This window comes from Bos indicus x Bos taurus, chromosome 14 (genome assembly GCF_003369695.1).
Source record: "Bos indicus x Bos taurus breed Angus x Brahman F1 hybrid chromosome 14, Bos_hybrid_MaternalHap_v2.0, whole genome shotgun sequence".
Lineage (NCBI taxonomy): Eukaryota > Metazoa > Chordata > Mammalia > Artiodactyla > Bovidae > Bos > Bos indicus x Bos taurus.
This window is the reverse complement of record NC_040089.1, coordinates 14,641,394-14,662,851: the sequence shown is the minus strand read 5'-3', so window position 1 is coordinate 14,662,851 and position 21,458 is coordinate 14,641,394. Positions and strand designations below refer to the sequence as shown.

The following is a 21,458-nucleotide window of genomic DNA, read 5'->3' as shown; positions in this document are numbered from 1 at the left end:
CTCTGGGTCCATTCACCTCAATTCAACTGACTCAAATTTGTTCCTTTTAATGGCTGAACAATATTCCATTGTATATACGTACCACGACTTGTTTATCCATTCATCTGTTGTTGGACAAATAGATTGCTTCTGTGTCCTGGGTATCATAAACAGTGTTGCAATGAATACTGGGGTATTGCATCGTTTGTGGTTTTCTCAGGGTATATGCCCAGTAGTCACTCATGTCTTTAAACCAATAAAGCATCTATGGAAAACTTATGTATTAAAAAAGATAAGCAGTAAATGACAAAATACTTAGAGTTAAATGACAATGAAACAATGCATAACAAAATGTGTGAGATATACACATTTTTTAAATCCATAGACAAGAAAAATCAAAAGATCAAAAACATAAGCTAAGCATTCAACATAACATTTAGAAATAAAGGGCAAAAAGTGTTATACTTGCAGCACTCTGGCAGTCCAGTTAAGTAGCTTAGCTACCTTAAAATACACAGATTCTAGATAATTCACAGCAAATTTATTTTAAATATATTTCTGAGTACGCAAGATAGAATGGGAAATCCTCAAGGGCCAGAAATAATAAAAAGGTCTGAAACTATAGAGAGTAAGTAACTTGCAAACCCATGCTTTATGAGGATCTAAGCCAGTATTTGGAACTCAGAATTTGGGGTATTGGTCCATCTTGAAAGAACAGAAGACAAGCCTTTAGGGCCATGCCAAGTCAGTGAGTTTTCTAGAAGCCTACCCCCAAATAAAGATTCTTGTATAGGAAATTAAGGAAGTACTGATAGACGAAGCCAGTAAAGAGTGGAAAAAATAAAACAGGAAAGAGGAGGAAGTCAAACAAAGGTGTAATCCGAAGCAAAGTCCTATGAAGGTAGCTTCAGTCTGATCTCACAGAGGAATTCTAATGTAACTATTTAGTTATTATATATTATTATTTTATAAGTTAATATAATATATAAAATATAGCTTATTTTAATACATTAATATTATAATATTCAGTTATTATCATAAAAGAATTTTAATGCATAATTTATCCTGACCCAAGGACAAGAAAACTAGGTTTTCAAAGTCCTGCACCTATCTATAATTAGCTAAGGATATGTAGGGGGAAGTTGGGGGGATTAAATCCTAGGAACTTCTAGTTCTGTGAGCACACTCAATACAATGGCTCTAGTAGTTCAAAGGAAGTCCTCTGAAGAAAGCCTTTAGGTTCAAATAGATTGGAGGGAATCTGAGCACATCACTAACATTTTCTGCAGACAGTGAGGGAAGGCAGTAGAAATTGGAAACAAAGTAGTTGTATCAAAAGAGATCAGATACTAGAATTATCATACCTAGAATAAAAGACTGAGGGGACATACATAGGAAGGCAGCAATAGTAGATTCTTTTGTTTTAGCCCCAAATATTCCATCAGATACAGTTACACTAAATATGTGTACTAAAAATTTTTTATCTGAAATTTAAATTTAATTGAGCATCCTATATTTTATCTGTCAAGCTAATATGGAAAGAAACAGTAACATATTATAAAGGGAAAAAAAAAGTCTTGCACAGATATACAATAATGTGTTATGTCCAACAGCTATTGTCCATTCAATCCTGATATAGAATCTTTAAAAAATCAGTAAAAAAACAACCAAACCTTGTAATTTTATATAAATTATTTTGGGAATATAAATTATAGGTTTAAATGGTGTCATAAAATCTTGGGAAATGATGATGTCAAGTACTTTAAAAAGTGGAGAAAATTAGTCTTTTGTTTTATTTACTTGGAAGGAACAAGCATCTTCCTGAGATGGTCATATTCTACCTGAAGATACTCAGCACAAAGTTCTTCTCAAGTACATCCACTAAATCTTAAGTATAAGGTTTATTTTAGTCTACCAGAAATATAATCTTATTTAATAAGCACCATTTCTTATTCTATGGAATGTGTGTGTGTTTACTAGAATTTGCTTATTTAAGCTTTAAACAACTGTGCTAACATTCTTATTGCTATTAATCATCTCAGCTCTCCCTTTTTTTTTTTTTTTCGCTCTCCTTTTATTCAGGAAAAGGAAAACTTAGCTCACCTGATCTACCTTATTTCTTTGCTTGAAATTGCAAATAAAATTAAAATTTTTTTGTACCTCGTTTAAATCTAACAAGTGCACAGCGTTGTTTCTTTAATATAATGATAAACCAATTGAGATCTTTTCCACCACACCTTATGTAGGTTCCCTACATAATTAGTAAGTAACCTATAGAATGCCAAAGTGTCGTAGACACTCTGTGTAATGAGGAAGGACCCTGATCCAAAATTTGGTTTTAATATTGAGAATGGTGATACCACATATGCTCCTTGTGGGTAGGAAAAAGGTTGTGACTCACATAATGAGACTTTCTGGGCAGAGCAGGGCAGATTCCCCAAGTTCACCCCAAAATGGCTTGACATAATATGGAAAGGGGGCTGACTTGAGTGTTTATGATACTTGACTTGAGGAGTAGTTAGGGGCAGAAGTTTTCCCTGCAGAGGACAGCACTTCGGTGGTATGAATTTTCCATTTACGCCAAAAGGAGGGAGAACAGGGCTTTCTTATCAGTTTGACTGAATGTGCGGCAGAAGGAAAACAAGGAGAAATAGATTTTGAAAGTCATCAAGCAGTCAAACATTGAAATGGAATCAGACCCTTTACTACAAGTGCTAATGAAAGAAATGGAATCCTGACTGAGGAATTCTATTGACTAGAATTTTGTATTATCACATTGCATTATAATGCAATTGAAATACATGAAGTAACCTAATCACAAATTAAATGTATAAATAATAGCAGAGCAGGATAAACATGGCATATGCACAAAAGGCCTAATGGAACTAGAATAATATGACTATAAGAAATATGAGTGTTGATGGCAATACCAGTTAAATTAAAAACATTGTTAATTTTTAATAACATTGCTTTCTGTAGTGTTTAGCAGATGCAGTGGTCATCTCTCAGATTAGAGAAATATAATTCAAACTCAAAATATCACTTGGAAAACCTGACATGATCAATGACCTTTATTGCTGCTGTTGCCATTTCAAATTAAACTAAGCAAGGATTTCATAGAGAAAGGAAATTATGAATAAAATCAAGTCTAGATTTGTTTTTACTTTTTGACATTTCTAGAATGATGTCATTCATTTTATAGAGTTTAATCAAAACTGTGAAGCAGCAGCAATCTCAGAATTTGGTATTTTGAGATATTGTAAACATTGATTTTGAGAATTAGCCATAAAGCATAATTCAATTCGAGCTGAAAATTATTCTGATGTTGACATCTTTCTTTTCTCTTCTTTCCAGACTGTAGTGACCTTCCATTGCTGTTCAAACCATTGGTTGTAATGAATGCTCAACTGTGTAGCCAAAAAAATGTGATGGAGCAGCAAGTAACACCTCCCTCCCAAAACACAGTTTTGCACTTACTGAATAACACTTGTAAGACTTCCTCTCTTCTACCCCTGAGAATTTTACTCTGTAAAATGTAAGGTTGCCTGCCCCAATACATATTAACTAGGGTTTCTTCCATTTCTGAAATTATAAGTTTCTATTCCTTGCCTCAGTTTTTCTAATTCAGTAAGAGGTAATTACAGGCCTGTGTGTCTTATTCTTCCTGCTAATTCTGTCTCTTTTGCAAATGAGCTTCAGAGTAGGTAGCCTGGATCTCTAAATTATGTTGACTTCTTAAAGCTTATCTTTATTTCTTTATACTAATACAAAAGAAAATCTATGTATTATAAATACTTCAGAAAAAAAATCTGAAAAAATAGAAAAATCAATAGTGATGCTGCAGTGGAGATAAAAAAGAGCAGGCTAAGGAGATAAAGATAACAAGGAGAGGCATTTCAAAGATGCTAGCAGGGAAGGATTCTCCAAAGTGATGATTTTTGAGAAGCTCCTGAAAAGATTGAGGATGTGAACTGTGATGTCGGAGAAGTAGCATCCCAGTCAGAAGGAATAGAATGTGTAAAGTCCCCAAATGAGAGAAGACTTGGTGTGTTCAAACAATGACCAGGTGAACCAGGAGACCCTTGAGGGTGGAGGGCAGTGAACAGGCGGCCGTGGTGAAGGAGCTTAAGATTACTTCAAGGATTTTAGATTTTGTCCTAAGTCTGATAGAAAATTATTTGAAGGATGCGAAAGAACACCATACTTTGATCTGGCTCACTTATTTAAAAGTTTAATCTGTCCATTGAGTGAAAAATATTCTGGTGGTAGAGTAAGAGCATAAACCAGTTAAGTGGCTCCTGAAGTAGTCAAGGAAAGAGATAATAGAGGAGATGAGCAATTAGACAAAATTTAAGTGGTTGGATTAAATGTAGAATGTGGGAGAAAAATAAAAATCAAAGATGATTCTAGACTTTCAGACCTTAGTTATTGGGTGCTTGATGCTTTTTGCAAAGGTGAGAAAAAATATGGGAGTGACATATGGGTTGAGAGTTTGTTGTTGAGTTTCAGAGGTCTATTGGATACATAACTGGAAAAGTTGATAAAATAGGTGGAAATAAGAGTCTAGATTTCAAGGCAAGGTAAAAGAACCTAAACTTGGAAGTAATAGATCTGGATGATAGCACATAGAGTGTGAAGATATACATACATATGTGTGTGTGTGTGTGTATATATATCCCATAGGTTGGATCTGGGGACACACTGACATTTAGAGTTTCAGAAGGGAAGGGAAATCTGACCAAAGAATTTCAAGATAGGGGAAAAAAAATGCTATTAATAGAAAATAACACCAATGTCTGCCCTGAGAACAGGACTGTTCTGAAAGGCAATTTTCCTAAAGAAGGAACAGAGACCCTAGGACTCCTAATAAAAAGCAGATTCAAGATACCACAAGAATTCATGGAGGATTTCCAGTTTTCACAAATGGTTCTTGCCTCTGAGAACTTTACTCTCAGAAACAGAAGCTGTTCCTCATTGGGTGATTACCAATCGTAATAACATGTATTTTCATTTTTCAAAAGCTCTTCATATATCATCCCATTTTATTTTCATAGCAACTCTTACTTAGGAGACATGGCAAATTTCTAGATGAGAAAGTTGAGGGTCAGCGGGTAGTTTTCCCAAATTCACACCACTAGTTAAGGACGACACACCAGCTCAGCAACCAATGACATTTGACTCCCACTTCCTTCTGCTTTTGTTGTTGTTCAGTTGTTAAGTTGTGTCCAACGCTGTGTGACCCCATGGACTGAAGCACACCAGGCTCCCCTGTCCTCCGCTATCTCCTGAAGTTTTCTCAGATTCATGGCCATGGAGTCAGTGATGCCATCCAACCATCTCATCCTCTGTTGCCCCCTTTTCTTTTACCTTCAATCTTGCCCAGCACTTTTCTCCTTTGCATACCACTTATTCAAGCATTTTAAAGCTTACACAATGTTTCTCTTTTTCTCACAAAGAGCATTTCATACAGTAAATTACACATACATAAGACAAAAAAATAGCAAAGAAATATCTTCAATATCCATGCATCCCGTTTAACAAGCCAAAAACTTATTAACTCATTGATCATCTCCATAAAATAATTTTTGAACACCTACTATACAAATAAGACATCATTTTACATGGATGCACAAAGATTAGGAAGGAGTAGAATTTCCTTTCAAGATGACTATAATCTAAGGGATCTTTTTTCACACTTTTACTGGTTAGGCAATAATGGTAATTCACATTGCTTTTTTGTGATTGTTTGGTGTCTACATTAAAAAAAAAATCTTCAGATTTCATCATGGGCTTTACTTCTCTGGAATAACAAGTTCTATCTTATGGGGTAAAAGTCTATATTTTATTTTCTCATTTGAAACTACAGGTTGCACATTAATAAGCTGTTAAAATAGAACTTAGATATCACTAATCAAACACTTTTATCTTATGGCAAGAAAATTAAAGCCTAGAGAAGTGAAAAGTGATTTGACCAAGCTATGAAGCTAATTCATGGCATTGACTTTGAAAGTTACACTGTTTGTTAAAGCAGTTCTCAGATCTCTGAATTCTAGCCAAGGATACTTCCTAGTTGCCAAAAGCTTCCAAGAAGTTTATCTTGGAAATTCTATGAGTTTCTTATCTAAGAATTAATTTTACCAAGCCAGATGGCTTTGTTGGCAAGAATAGGGTGTCACAATCCCAAAATCTGACTTCAGAATTTGAAGTCAGAGAGGGAGCTTGCATTTCATTACAGAATTCAGATGATCAGTGTTCACTATTTGAGATCCTACTCAGGTATTTTCAAGTGTGGGAGAGAACTGTATTAGCATTTCCAGATAGGACCCAGAAGTTTCATTTTTATTTTGCTTGAGCATGAAGTCCCTAAACAATACTACATTAATCTTTTAATCTCATCTGAAAACATTACCAATGTGAAGCTCCCAGTAACATTTTTTGAGGTTTATTATGGCGGAGGAGCCTGGTAGGCTTCAGTCCATGGGGTCGCTAAGAGTCGGACACGACTGAGCAACTTCACTTTCCCTTTTCACTTTCATGCATTGGAGAAGGAAATGGCAAACCACTCCAGTCTTCTTGCCTGGAGAATCCCAGGGACAGAGGAGCCTAGTGGGCTGCTGTTTATGGGGTCGCACAGAGTCGGACACGACTGAAGGGACTTAGCAGCAGCATGGTAATCTCAGTGACTTAATTAAAACAGTGAAGATTTATTTTTTAATTGTGCAATGTCTATTACAGTTTTTCTCTCCAGGTAAGCAGCTATTCATGGTATGGTTCAGCAATGACTCTCCGTATCAAGCCACACTTTGATGATCACTTCAGCTTAAAGGGGTAGGCTGGAGGTTCAAGTATCAGAAATTGAATGTCTCCACATCGAAGTGTCACTCATCACTCTGACTCACACAATCATACCCAAACATTTAGGGTAACAATAGTTACATTTACCGTAGTTATCCTTGTTTAGCTGAATGGATAGTTGATATTTACAACAGCCAAGACAGGGAAGCAACCTTAGTGTTCACTGGCAGATGAATGGATAAAGAAGATAGGGTGTATATATACGATAGAATGCTGCATGCGAGCTCAGTTATGAAGTCCTATCTGACTTTTTGTGACCCCCGGGGACTGTAGACTGCCAGGCTCCTCTGTCCATAGGATTTCCCAGGCAAGAATACTGGAGTGGATTGCCATTTCTTTCTCCAGGGGATCTTTCCCACCCAGAGATCGAACTTACGTCTCCTACATTGGCAGGTGGATTCTTTACCACTGAGCCACCAGGGAAGCCCACAATAGAATGCTATGCTATGCTATGCTAAGTCACTTCAGTCGTGTCTGACTCTGTGTGACCCCATAGACGGCAGCCCACCAGGCTTCCCCGTCCCTGGGATTCTCCAGGCAAGAACACTGGAGTGGGTTGCCATTTCCTTCTCCAAAGCATGAAAGTGAAAAGTGAAAGTGAAGTCGCTCAGTCGTGTCCAACCCTCAGCGACCCCATGGACTGCAGCCTTTCAGGCTCCTCCATCCATGGGATTTTCCAGGCAAGAGTACTGGAGTGGGGTGCCATTGCCTTCTCCGCCACAATAGAATACTACTCATCAAAAAAAAAAAAAAAAAAAGAAATAATGTCGTTTGTAGTAACATGACTGGACCTAGAGATTATCTTATTAAATGAATAAGTCAGACAGAGAGAGACAAATAACATATGATATCACTTACATGTGGAACCTGAAAAATATGACATCAATGAACTTATTTACAAAACAGAAATAGACTCACAGACATAGAGAACAAACTTGTTGTTACCAAAGGGAATAGCAGGGGGTGGGGGGAGATAAATCAGGAGTTTGGAGTTAACAGATACTACTGTATGTAAAACAGATAAACAACAAGGACCTACTGCATGACACAGGGAACTATCCTCAGTATCTTGTAATAACCTGTAATGGAAAAGAATCTGGAAAAGAATGTGTGTGTGTATATATAATCCTCTCTCTCTCTCTCTATATATATATGAATCACTTAGATGTATATCTGAAGCTAATACAATATTGTAAATTAACTACACTTCAATTTTTTTAAATGTTAAAAAACAATAAAAGGAATAGTTGATTAAAATTATTCACATTTTTTGATCCTTTCAAGAAAAACTTGGTGATTAAGACCGTAAGTGGAAAAACCAGGCCAATAGTCAACCTAGAGGCAGCTGAGCATTTACACTGTGTCAATCAGCTTTACATTTACATTTACACTGTGTGCAAAGAGCTTTACAGATATTATTTCATTTAAAGTAGTCTCACAACAAACTTAAAAAGTGGGTATTATTGTTGTCTTTCTGTAAATAAACAAGTTGAGGTTTGATGATTTTTCCAAGATTACACACTAGCTTAACAATGGGGCAAGCCGTTTAAAGTAAAAAAATAACAAAAAACAAAAGTCCCAATTAACAATAATTTGTATAATAAATTCTTTTTAGCCTAAGCCTGTTAAATAAAAAATCATAATAGTCACAAAGGAAATAAGTCTTGTCTTTGTTTACTAAGAAAAAGTTCACCTTCTTTTCAGAGAACCCTCCCAAACAACCATGGATTGTTAGAGTCACTCAGTTCTTAGACTTTTTATGGTATTCATTGTTGTGCTTTCATTTGTAATAACTCCTATATTGCCTGACAAATGCTTTCCATTGTTATCTTAAACTGTTATTTACACTATATTGAGGGTAGGAATCATACCTGCTTTTACCTTATGTTCCCAATAACACTGCACAAAGTGCCTTGCACACAGAAGCTGTTTCATGAATTTATTTTCTAAGGAATTGTCAGTGTTTCTTTGAAGGGAACAACAGGACAAGAAAAGAGCACTGTGAGAGATTACAGTGACTGATAGGGCACATTTGGTGTTTCTCCCCTTGTTTTTGCATTATGTATGCCATTACCTAGAGTTTCAAATGTTCTTTCCCAGCAGAATGATTATTAAATCATGGAAAACACAGAAAGGAAGAATGGGAGTTGGGGAAGACTTAGCCTTGGTAATCCTCATCTCAAGCCTAATAATTTTCACCTTGGTGAATGTAAGAGTATTCAGATTGGGATAATATTTGAATTGCTTGTCACGTCTGTTAGACAAGCTGGCATAAATCTCATTTCACATTGACATTCTTCAACTAAGATTTAATGGTCTAAAAATTCAGGTAGATGCTGCCAATAACGTCACAAAACCTTAAGGCTTGGAATATCTTCACTAAAGGACGAAAAGCAGTGACAATTAGTTTTCTCGAAGGTCACCATTTAAGAATGATGCATTGTCTTTAGAAGTCTGACAACTTGCCTGCCCCATAGAGGCTCCCAAAATATTCCTAGCAAACACTTAATTATGCTTCTCAGAATAGGTCTTGCTTTAGAAAATGTAATAGAATGAAGTTTTGGCTTAAAATACTTTGCTTCCCACCCCCACCCTCCTTTCTGGTTGATCTAGATTACACAGAGTCTTTTAAAGAGTTGTCAGAAGGCAAATCCTGACACAAAAGATTGTAAACAAAAGTCGTTATGTATGAACTAAATCTATCCTAATTTTCCTCATCTCTATTCTCTGTTCTTTGACTTGGTTCCTAGGCATGATTCTTCTTTTTTTTTTTTTTTTTTTTAATTTTTCACTTTGTCTTCTCTTGCCCCAGGTGTCTACCTCTTATTCTAGGTCAAGTAGTTTGTCCTCCTTCTCAGCTCCCATTTATCAGTGAAATTTTATCCTCATCCTTGGTCTCAATAACACTCTTGATATTAAAGGCAAGGCTAATTGACATGAGTATGGTGTCTATTTATCCTTGAGGCATGAAGGACTGACAAGGCATCATACAGAGTCCTCACAAATGGGTTTTCTTGTAAGAGATGAGTTAGGTAATTGAGACAATTCATAGTGAGTACCAAATATATGTAAGTAGTTTTCTATATATTCATCTAAAATAAGCCTCAGAATAATACTGTGAAGTAAATTCTGTCACTCTCTCAAAGCTATTACTGTTAATAAAACTGAAACTCAACTAAGCATAGGTCTGAGAAAGTCCAAATCCCAGGCATGAGGGGAGATTTCTTTTAGCCAGAAGGCAGCAAATTGCTTCTAGTGTTAGGGATGGTATGTTAAACTTAGTTCCCACTGCAGGAGAGAGCTTTGGAATGAAAAAAAAAAAAGCTCAAGCAATGAGTCCAAATATATCTTTTGTCCCTGTTCATCTTTGCTCATGCTGCTGAACCCCTGGTTTCAAATAAAGCATCAATCCTGTGAACTAGAGATGTTATGAACTTAAAAAATATGGTCTAGTTGAAAAAAATTGCTATACATTTGCTCAGTGCTCAAAACTATAAAATGGATTTCAGATTCAAGTTAATACAAATGCTGGAAGCCCTGATCTGCTGAGTGGGCCTTGATAGGGTAGGGGTATGTGGGCCATGCAGAGTGCTAGAATCTGGGTGAAGTTACACTGAAGGTGTCATCTACCCATCTTTCCTATAATTCCTGGTCTTCTTCTAGTGACAGCCAGTTTTTACACAAAAACCCTTTCAGGTATATTTTCAAATTCTGCCTTCACCAAAAATGCTCAGGCTTAAGTGAAACAGGAATAGTAGTCCCCATTTGACTGATGAAAGAAATAATTATGTCCAGAGAATTTTAACGGCTTCATAAACATATCAAAATGTGAAACTGTAACCCAGATAGAGAAGTCCTAGCCACAAACATATTGTGCTGTATTCGCTACCGAAAAGGAGATGTTTTTTATACATCTTTGATAAAGATAAAATTAGAAAACAATCCCATAGCATCAAAAAGAATAAAATATTTAGGATTATAATGAACAAAAACAATAAAATATTTAGGACTAAAATTTATTAAAGAAACATAAAGTTTTATACATAAAATTCTGACATAACTGAAAAAAAAAGATTTAGACAATGAAAAATTATCCCATATCCATAGGCCAGAATATTTAATATTTTTAAGATGGCAATACTCTTCAAATTAACCTACAAATTCCTACAATCCATACCATCATTGCAGCTGACTTTTTTTTTGCAAAAATTAATAACATTTATATGGAAATGCAAGAGACCCACCATAGCCAAAACAATCTTAAAAAAGAACAAAGTGGGAGAACTCACATTTCCCATCTCAAAAATTACTAAAAAGCTACAGTAATCAAGATAATTTGATACTGGCATACAGAAAGATAAACAGATCCAGGTAATAAAATTGAGAGTCAAATGACAAACTCTTCAATTAATGGTCAATTAATTTTTGACGAGAGTGCCAAGATAATTCATGTGGGAAAAATGGTCTGACTAACAAATGATGCTGACAACTGGATAATTATACCCAAAAGAATCAAGGTGGACTCCTATTTCACATAATATACAAAAATCAACTCAAGGTAGACCATGAAACTATATGTAAGAGTTAAAACTATAAACTCTTAGAAAACAACTGAAGTAAACCTTCATGATCTTGGGTTAGGCAATGGCTTTTTTAGATACAATACTGAAAGCACAACCAATGAAAGAAAAAGTAAATAAATTGGACTGCATTAAGTTAAAATTTTTGAGTATCAAAGTACACCATCAAGAATGTGAAAAAAAAAAACACAAAGAATGAGAAAAATATTGCAAATCATATATCTGACAACAGACTTGTATCATGAATATATAAAGAACTAAACAAAAAGACAACACAAATAAAATACAGGCAAATAATTTGAATAGACATTTCTCCAAAGTAAATATACAAATGGCTAATAAACATTCAGTTCAGTTCAGTTCAGTCACCCAGTCGTGTCTGACTCTTTGTGACCCCACGAATCACAGCACGCCAGGCCTCCTTGTCCATCACCAACTCCTGGAGTTCACTCAAACTCATGTCCATCGAGTCAGTGATGCCATCCAGCCATCTCATCCTCTGTCGTCCCCTTCTCCTCCTGCCCCCAATCCCTCCCAGCATCAGAGTCTTTTCCAATGAGTCAACTCTTCGCATGAGGTGACCAAAGTACTGGAGTTTCAGCTTTAGCATCATTCCTTCCAAAGAAATCCAGGGCTGATCTCCTTCAGAATGGACTGGTTGAATCTCCTTGCAGTCCAAGGGACTCTCAAGAGTCTTCTCCAACACCACAGTTCAAAAGCATCAATTCTTCAGCACTCAGCTTTCTTCACAGTCCAACTCTCACATCCATACATGATCACTGGAAAAACCATAGCCATGACTAGACAGACCTTTGTTGGCAAAGCAATGTCTCTGTTTTTCAATATATTATCTAGGTTGGTCATAACTTTCCTTCCAAGGAGTAAGCGTCTTTTAATTTCATGGCTGCAATCACCATCTGCAGTGATTTTGGAGCCCAGAAAAATAAAGTCTGACACTGTTTCCACTGTTTCCCCATCTATTTCCCATGAAGTGATGGGACCATATGCCATGATCTTCTTTTTCTGAATGTTGAGCTTTAAGCCAACTTTTTCACTCTCCTCTTTCACTTTCATCAAGAGGCTTTTTGGTTCCTCTTCACTTTCTGCCATAAGGGTGGTGTCATCTGAGGTTATTGATATTTCTGAGGTTATTGATTATTATTATATCTGAGGTTATTGATATTTCTCCTGGCAATCTTGATTCCAGCTTGTGCTTCTTCCAGCCCAGTGTTTCTCATGATGTACTCTGCATAGAAGTTTAATAAACAGGGTGACAGTATACAGCCTTGACGTACTCCTTTTCCTATTTGGAACCAGTCTGTTGTTCCATGTCCAGTTCTAACTGTTGCTTCCTGATCTGCATATAGGTTTCTCAAGAGGCAGGTCAGGTGGTCTGGTATTCCCATCTCTTTCAGAATTTTCCACAGTTCATCAGTCCTTAGGGGAATAGAAATCACAACCACAGTGAGTCACCACTCAATTCCCACTAAGACTGCTATAATCAATGTGACATATAATAGCAAGTGTTAGCAAGGATGTGAAGAAATTGGAACCCAAAAAGATTGCTGATGAGAATGTAAAGTGGTACATCTCCTTTGGGGAAATAGTTTGCTATTTTCTTAAAATGTTAAGCATAGGGTTATCATATGATCCAGAAATTCTACTCGTAGAATAAATGGGAAAATATGTACAAACAAAAACATGTACAAGGATGTTTATAACAGTATTATTCACAATAGCTTTGGAGCAGAACAACCCATATGTCCACCAACTGATAAATAAATAAATAAAAAATATGGTGTATCTATACAAGAAATATTATTCAGCAATAAAAAAGGATGAGGCTCTGACACATGCCACAACATAGATAATTCTTAAAAATATTGTGCTAAATAAAAGAAATTAGTCACAAAATACTACATATATTATTACATGTAGTGGTAAGAATAGAAAAATTTAAAGATACGGAAAGTAAATTGGTAGTTGCTTCAGGCAGGGTGAAGATGGGAGGAGTCAGGGGTAACTGCTAATTCAGTTCAGGGTTTCCTTTAAGAGGGACAAAATTGTTTTAAGGTTAGATTGCATGATGATCATACAACTCTGTGGCTATACTAAAAGCCATTGAATTGCACATTTGCAATTCACATATAAAATAGGTGACCTGTTTAGTATATGAATTGTATTCCAATAAAGTTTGACTCTTAACTATTCATTCATCTTTCATTCAATGAGTAAATATTAAGGATCCATTATCTTCCAAGAGTAACAAAGGAAAAACATTGCAGTTCTTGCCATTATGGAACATGGAGTCTGATTGGGGAGAACATTTTATTATCTTCAAAAATAGCAGAAATAAACATAAATTGACTCCTGTGATAAATGCTGAGAAAGATAAATAGTGCTATGAAAATATACAAGCAGCACTATTGAATAGGACACTCTGTGAGATGGAAATGTTCTGCATTTTTTTCTGTCCATTGCAGTAGTGACTAATGTGGCTAGTATAATGAGGAACTTGTTGCTGGCCAGTCTCTGCAACCCCATGGACTGCAGCACGCCAGGCTTCCCTGTCCTTCACCATCTCCTGGAGCCTGCTCAAACTCATGTTCATTGAGTTGGTGATGCCACCCAACCATCTTGTCCTCTGTTGTCCCCTTGTCCTCCAGCCTGCAATCTTTCTGGCATCAAGATCTTTTCCAGTGAGTCAGCTCTTCACATCAGGTGGCCAAAATATTGGAGTTTCAGCTTCAGCATCACTCCATCCAATGAGTATTCAGGACTGATTTCCTTTAGGATTGACTGGTTGGCTCTCCTTTCAGTCCAAGGGACTCTCAAGAGTCTCCTCCAACACCACAGTTCGAAAGCGTCAATTCTTCACCACTCAACCTTCTTTGTAGTCCAACTCTCACATCCATATATGACTACTGGAAAAACCATAGCTTTGATGAGACAGATCTTTGTTGGCAAAGTGATCTCTCCTTTTTAATATGCTGTCTAGGTTTGTCATAACTTTCCTTTCAAGGAGCGTCTTTTAATTTCATGGTTGCAGTTGCCGTTGGCAGTGATTTTGGAGCCCAAGAAAATAAAATCTATTACTGCTTCCACATTTTCCCCTTCTATTTTCCATGAAGAGATGAGGCCAGATGTCATGATCTTAATTTTTTGAATGCCAAATTTCAAGTCAGCTTTTAACTCTCCTCTTTCACTTTCATCAAGAGGCTCTTTAGTTCCTCTTTACTTTCTGCCATTAGAGTGGTATCATCTGCATATCTGAGATTGTTGATATTTCTCTTGGCAATCTTGATTCTAGCTTGTGATTCATCCAGCTGGATATTTTGCATGATGTACTCTGCATATAAGTTAAATAAGCAGGGTGACAATATGCAACCTTGACATACTCCTTTCCCAATTTTGAACCAGTCCATTGTTCCATATCTGGTTCTAACTGTTGCTTCCTGACTCACATATAGGTTTCTCAGGAGACAGGTAAGGTGGTCTCATATTCCCATCATTTTAAGAATTTTCTACAGTTTGTTGTGATCCACACAGTCAAAGGCTTTAGTGTAGTCAATGAAGCAGAAATAGATGTTTTTCTGCAACTCCTTTGTTTTCTCCATGATCCAACAAATGTTAGCAATGTGATTTCTAGCTCTTCTGTCTCTTCAAAACTCAGCTTGTACATCTGGAAGTTCTTAGTTCACAAACTGCTGAAGCCTAGCTTGAAGGATTTGGAGCATAAACTTGCTGGTATGAGAAATGAGCACAACTGTATAGTACTTTGAACATTTTTGGCATTGCCCCTCTTTGGGATTGGGATGAAAATTGACCTTTTCTGGTCCTGTGGCCACTGCTGAAGTTTTCCAAATTGCTGATATATTGAGTGCAGCACTTTAACAGCATCATTTTAAGGATTTGAAATAGCTCAGCTGGAATTCCATCACCTCCACTAGTTTTGTTCATAGTAATGCTTCCTAAAGCTTACTTTACTATACACTCTAGGATATCTGGCTCTAGGTGAGTGACCACACCATCATCTCTATCTGGGTCCTTAAGATCTTTTTCTGCATAGTTCTTTCGTGTATTCTTGCCACCTCTTCTTAATCTCTTCTGCTTCTGTTAAGTCCTTATCGTTTCTGTCCTTTATTGTGTCCAGCCTTGCATGAAAGGTTCCCTTGATATCTTCAATTTTCTTGAAGAGATCTCTAGGCTTTCCCATTCTATTGTTTTCCTCTATTTAATTCTTTGTTGTCAGGGCTGTACAGTACATTCTAGGGTATTTAGGAACATTCCCCAACCCTACCCACTAGATGTCAGTAGCACCACCCCAGTGTGACAATTAAAAATGTCTGCATATACTATCAAATGTTCCCAGAGGTGGGGGCTGGGGTGGGGGTGGGGGGTGGGGAGGTGGGGGTTCGGGGGGGTCGGGAGGTGGGGCGAAAGTGCCCTGGTTGATAACCATTGCTGTATAAATGGTCTTTTTCTCAAACAGAACTGGGACCAAATAATTATAACCTCATAGAGGTCCCCAGGCCAGTGTGAGACAACAGTTATTTTGACTGAGGGGGGTGGGGGGAAAACCCAAAACATTGAGGGTTTGGAAGAGCAAAGGAATAGAAATGCAAGCAACTAATTAGAAAACAATGTGAAAATTGTTGAAACAGCATGAATAAGCCACAGTAGAATCAAAGCACCAGGAGTGATTGATTCTGCCTTGGGGGAGAGGTAGGAACAGCTTAGCAGGAGATGTGAAACTTGATTTGGACCAAAACAGCTGAAGGGGTAAGGAGGGAAAGGCATTTCAGGCTAGAGGGAAAAGCAGTAAAAGTGTGGAGTTGTGTGGATCGCAGGCAGAAGGGTGCACAGGATGGGCTAAGGAAAGCAGTGGCAAGTAATGATGCTGAGAAGGCCTATTATTTGCAGTTTTTAAGTCTCCTGTATGCATAGCTTGAAGTTTGTATCAGACCTTGCTTATGCAATTTACCCTGGCTTGGAAAATGAAAAATCAAACTAGAGAACTAGAGGGGACCTTTAAGTCCATTTTATAAAATCAGGAAAATCCAGAGAAGGAGATCAACATAAGAAGAGTTTTTTTTTTATCCTCTTTGAATTTCTGCCTGAGAGCAGAAAGGATTCCCCACCCCCCTACTTTCTTTCTCTTTTCCTGATCCCCTGAGAAATGCAAAATCCTCTTGAGTAGAATGCTTGCTAGGGCATAGGAGAAAGTAATCTTAATTGGCTCTTTCCAATTTGTATTTGTGGGAACAGGTATGAATGTTTCTCAACTATTTAAATCTGATGGTATTTTTAATTTGGATAATTCTGCAAGTGAATGACAATAGATGCATGTGAATTTCTCTCCCTCTTATTAGCAGTTACACCTAAGTTATTTGAAGGTTGAAAAAAAGTAATGATGGGCTCTGAAAATTGTCATCTTGGATGTAGGCAAAGCCTCATTTCAAATAGTAACATAGATCTTGACGCTTTAGTGAGGACAATAGTTTTTACCAGGTATTGAACGTTTATAAGACAGTACTCATTTAAAGGCTTTACATGTCTTATATGGTTGATTCCAACAACAGTCCCTCCAGATAGATAGTATTAAAATTCTTACATTGTAAATGTGGATATTGAGGTTTGGCAAGGTTACGCAACAAGTCCCAGGTGGCATCGTAGTTAAGTGGAAACTGGGACTGAATCTGATGTCTGTTGATTTCAGTGTCTTTGATTTTAACCCTGCTAACCCTGTGAATGCTGCTTTTTCCCTGCTTCATAAATTTATCTGAATATACTCTGACAAACTTTCTGTTAGAAAATTTGTACAATTATGTAATGTATAGCATTACCATCCAAGGAGCAAACACCACACTTTTCTAAAAGGCAAGGGCTATGTCTGTTTTTTTATCTTTGTACTCCACAGTGATAATCTATAGTCAGGTATTTAGTATGTGTTCACCAAATGAGACTGCTGCTGCTGCTATTGCTTCAGTCGTGTCCGACTCTGTGCAACCCCATAGACGGCAGCCCACCAGGCTCCCCCGTCCCTGGGATTCTCCAGGCAAGAACACTGGAGTGGGTTGCCATGTCCTTCTCCAATGCATGAAAGTGAAAATTGAAAGTGAAGTCACTCAGTCATGTCCGACTCTTAGCGACCCCATGGACTGCAGCCTACCAGGCTCCTCCGTCCATGGGATTTTCCAGGCAAGAGTACTGGAGTGGGGTGCCATGGCCTTCTCCACCAAATGAGACTATAGACAAAAAATTAAAATATTAAAAACATCAGTGTGTAGAACTTAGAAAACTCTTTGGAATACATTTGGCTCTTTATCATATCACCACTATTCAAAAATAAAGTGAGTCATCTGCTATACCATTGGAGTCTTATCACGTGCTCTCGTAAAACTCACTTCTCTTTTTTCTCCTCTAAATGGTGTGATGTAAGCATTGTATAGATGAGAAAACTGGGGATATAGCAAGTGTGTAGCTGGACATAGTCCACTTTTAGATACTAAAAGTATGTTTGGGACCCCAAGATTTTAGGTTGCAGCTGTTTTTTTGGGAGAGGGGTCACCTGGAGATGTATTTTAAAAAGAAGTAAAATGGTGTTAGCAAACTAGTGAAGCACTTTGAAGACAAATGTTAACTTTTTATGTCAAAACAAAGATTCACAGTGTCTTGAAGACTGAAAAGAATTTAGTAATCAAGGCAACATTTTAAGGAATGAGTTTCGGTACAAGACGGAGAATACCATAACCGGCTGAGAGCTGTAAGAGGCAGGGCAGCAAATCAGTAAGTCACAGAAGTGAAGCTTTTTTATTATTATTTTAAAATTGAAGTATTGTTGATTTATAATATTATATTAGGTTCCACTGTACAACATAGTGGTTCTGTATTTTTTATAGGTTATACTCCATTTAAAGTAGTTATAAAATACTGGTTACATTCCCTGTGCTGTAGCATATATCCTTGGAGCTTATTTATTTTATACATTGTAGTTTGTGTCTCTTAGCCCCCTATTCCTATTTTGCCTTCCCCCCTCTTTCATTTCCCTGCCAATAATCACTATAGTTTGTTCTCTGTAAGTCTGTTTCTGTTTTGTTATATTTATTCATTTGTTTTATTTTAGATTTAATTTCCATAATCACATGAGGTAGATTGTATTATCCTATCGTCCACGGTCTCAGCACAGCTAATTCACTTGCCTAAGTTCACAGAGCTAGTCATTGCTGGGGCCACGAGTCAGTCAGACCCCAGAGCTCAGCTTTTCACAACTGTGCAATATTTTCATGAAGGGAGGGAAGGAAAGAAGAAAAGAAAGAAGGGAGAAAGGGAGGGAGGGAGAAAGAAAGGGAAGAAGAGAGGAAAGCAGCAAAGAGAAAGATGGAGATCTAACTGATATCTTCTGCATGAAGGTGAGGACAGTGAGCTAAAAGAGGAAATGAGTATAATGCCATCCCAGGTCTCACCTGGAATAAGTGCCTAATCCTCATTTCCCACATCAGCAAGACAGAGATAGTATCAGCTAAGCAATTCAAAACTGTTAAAACAAATAAAAGGATTCAACGAAATCTCAGTAGAAAACCTCCAGAATTAGTTAATTAAGCAAGTCAGTGGACCAGAGTCTTTCTTCCTTTCAGCTCCAGGGCTAGCTCTCCTGTGTTCCTGAGATGAGTCGAGAATTCCAGGCACCACAACCTCACTCACAAACATCCAGCAGGGGTTATTTCTTTGATGAGTCTTTTAAAAAGAGTGTTTCTCAGAGTCTCCCCACAGCCAAAGTGCTTTTACATATTCTTGCTTTAAATGGGCCTCAAGCCCCCTTCTGTGCCAGTAGTTAAAGTGTGAATAGAATTTCCATTGTTGGCCTAAACCACAGATTGCAAAATGCGGCCTGTTGGCCAAATCTTGCTGGCTTCCTATTTCCATGTTGTCTGTTACTGCTTTCCGGCTTCCCTGGTGGCTCAGACAGTAAAAAATCTGCCTGCAATGCAGGAGATCTGGGTTTAATCCCTGGGGTCTTCCCTTGGAGGAGGGCATGGCAACCCACTCCAGTATTCTTATCTGGAGAGTCCCATGGACAGAGGAGCCTGGTGGGTTATGGTCCATGGGGTCGCAAAGAGTCAGACACTGCTGGGAGACTAACAATTTCACTTTCTGTTACCGCTTTCACACTACAAGGGTAGAACTGAGAAGCTACAACAGAGACCATAAAGCCCTGAGTGAGTGAGTGAGTGAGCGAAGCCGCTCAGTCGTGTCCGACTCTTTGCGACCCCATGGACTGTAGCCTACCAGGCTCCTCCCTCCATGGGATTCTCCAGGCAAGAGTACTGGAGTGGGTTGCCATTTCCTTCTCCAGGGGATCTTCCCGACCCAGGGATCGAACCTGGGTCTCCCGCATTCCAGGCAGACGCTTTAACCTCTGAGCCACTGGGGAAGCCCATATAGCCCTACATACCCCCAACTATTTACTCTCACGTATTTTACAGAAACATATTTGCTAACCCCTGCCATAAAGATCCTCTATCCTCAGAATATATTGAGGATATATATATATTGAAAGAGAATATATTGTTTTTCTTATGTCATGACCGCTCTTTTAGGTGTTCTGAGATTGATTTTCAATGCATGTGTTGGGAGAATATTCTCTACACATTCAACAAGAAATACTTTGACATCAGCTGGCTGTCCTAAAATTCAACTCAATTTTGAAACTATGTACCTGGAAATAATATTAGGTTCCATAGATTAAGGGTTTGGTCTTCTAGGACTGCACCCTGGCCCACCAACTGCAGATGCCAGTCACATGTAACTCAGAACAGCCAAGTGGAAGAGATACATAGAGCAAGGTATCCTGGAAGTGGTGAAGAGCCTCCACGCCCTGGCCAGGTGTACCACACTTCCCTCATCTCCACATGTTCACCAACCTGGATGCTCTCTGAATCGCATCTTTTGGGCTGGGTTTTTATGGAGGCTTTATTACATAGGCATTATTATTAAACCACTGTTTCTTTAATCGCTCAGTCGTGTCCGACTCTGTGTGACCCCGTAGACTGTAGTCTGTCAAGCTCCCCTGTCCATGGGATTCTCCAGGCCACAACACTGGAGTGGGTTGCCATTTCCTCCTCCAGTTGATTCAAACTCCATTCTGTCTCCCCTCCCAGGAAGCTGAGTGGTGGAGCTGAAAATCCCAACCCTCCAATCATAAGGCTGGCTCCCTGGTAACTGGTCCCCCCAATCTTAGGTGATGTAGGGGCTTCCCAAAAGTTTCCTCATTATTATAACAAAAGATACATTTGTTTCTGTTATCACTTAGGAAATCCCAAGTATTTTAGAAGCTATCTGCTAGAAATGGGGATGGAGACAAAGACCAAATATGTATTTATTATTATAAATTACAATATCAAAACCACACAGAGAATACATATCAAAGAAATTCATAGCTCTGGAGCCAGAAGAAAGTGAGATGAAAAATAGATGTGGATAAGTAACTGGCTGCTCATCAGTCTAAAGAACAAGGAACACATCTATAGATAAACAAAGTTATGTTTCTTGTGCTTGCCAACACCAGAGATCAAACATTCTGTGGAACTGTGTGAGCCCAGCGTCATTGTTGATGTTGATAATTCTGTGATGTTGTTAATATTCAGTATAGGAGCACCAGCTCTAACTGATAGTGATTAGATCAGCTATCAGGGCTGGTTTTTTACTTCCTCACAACCCAGTATGTGTTACAGAATAGTATTCCCTCACACGCTAGTAAAGTAATGCTTAAAATTCTCCAAGCCAGGCTTTAGCAATACGTGAACTGTAAACTTCCAGATGTTCAAGCTGGTTTTAGAAAAGGCAGAGGAACCAGAGATCAAATTGCGAACATCCGATGGATCATCAAAAAAGCAAGAGAGTTCCAGAAAACATCTATTTCTGCTTTATTGACTATGCCAAAGCCTTTGACTGTGTGGATCTCTACTAGATACCAGCTATTTAATATTCCTAGAGAACTAATACTCAGATCTTATTCGCTAGAAACTCACTACAGAGTTCTAA

At 37.8% G+C, this 21,458-nt stretch overlaps 1 non-coding gene across 1 annotated transcript; it reads right to left on the bottom strand.

Moving 5' to 3' along the window:
* Positions 1-19,776: 19,776 nt before the first annotated feature.
* Positions 19,777-19,848, bottom strand: TRNAS-GGA. Its single transcript has one exon. It is a non-coding gene; the product is annotated as a tRNA-Ser (tRNA).
* Between the last annotated feature and the right edge of the window lie 1,610 nt (positions 19,849-21,458).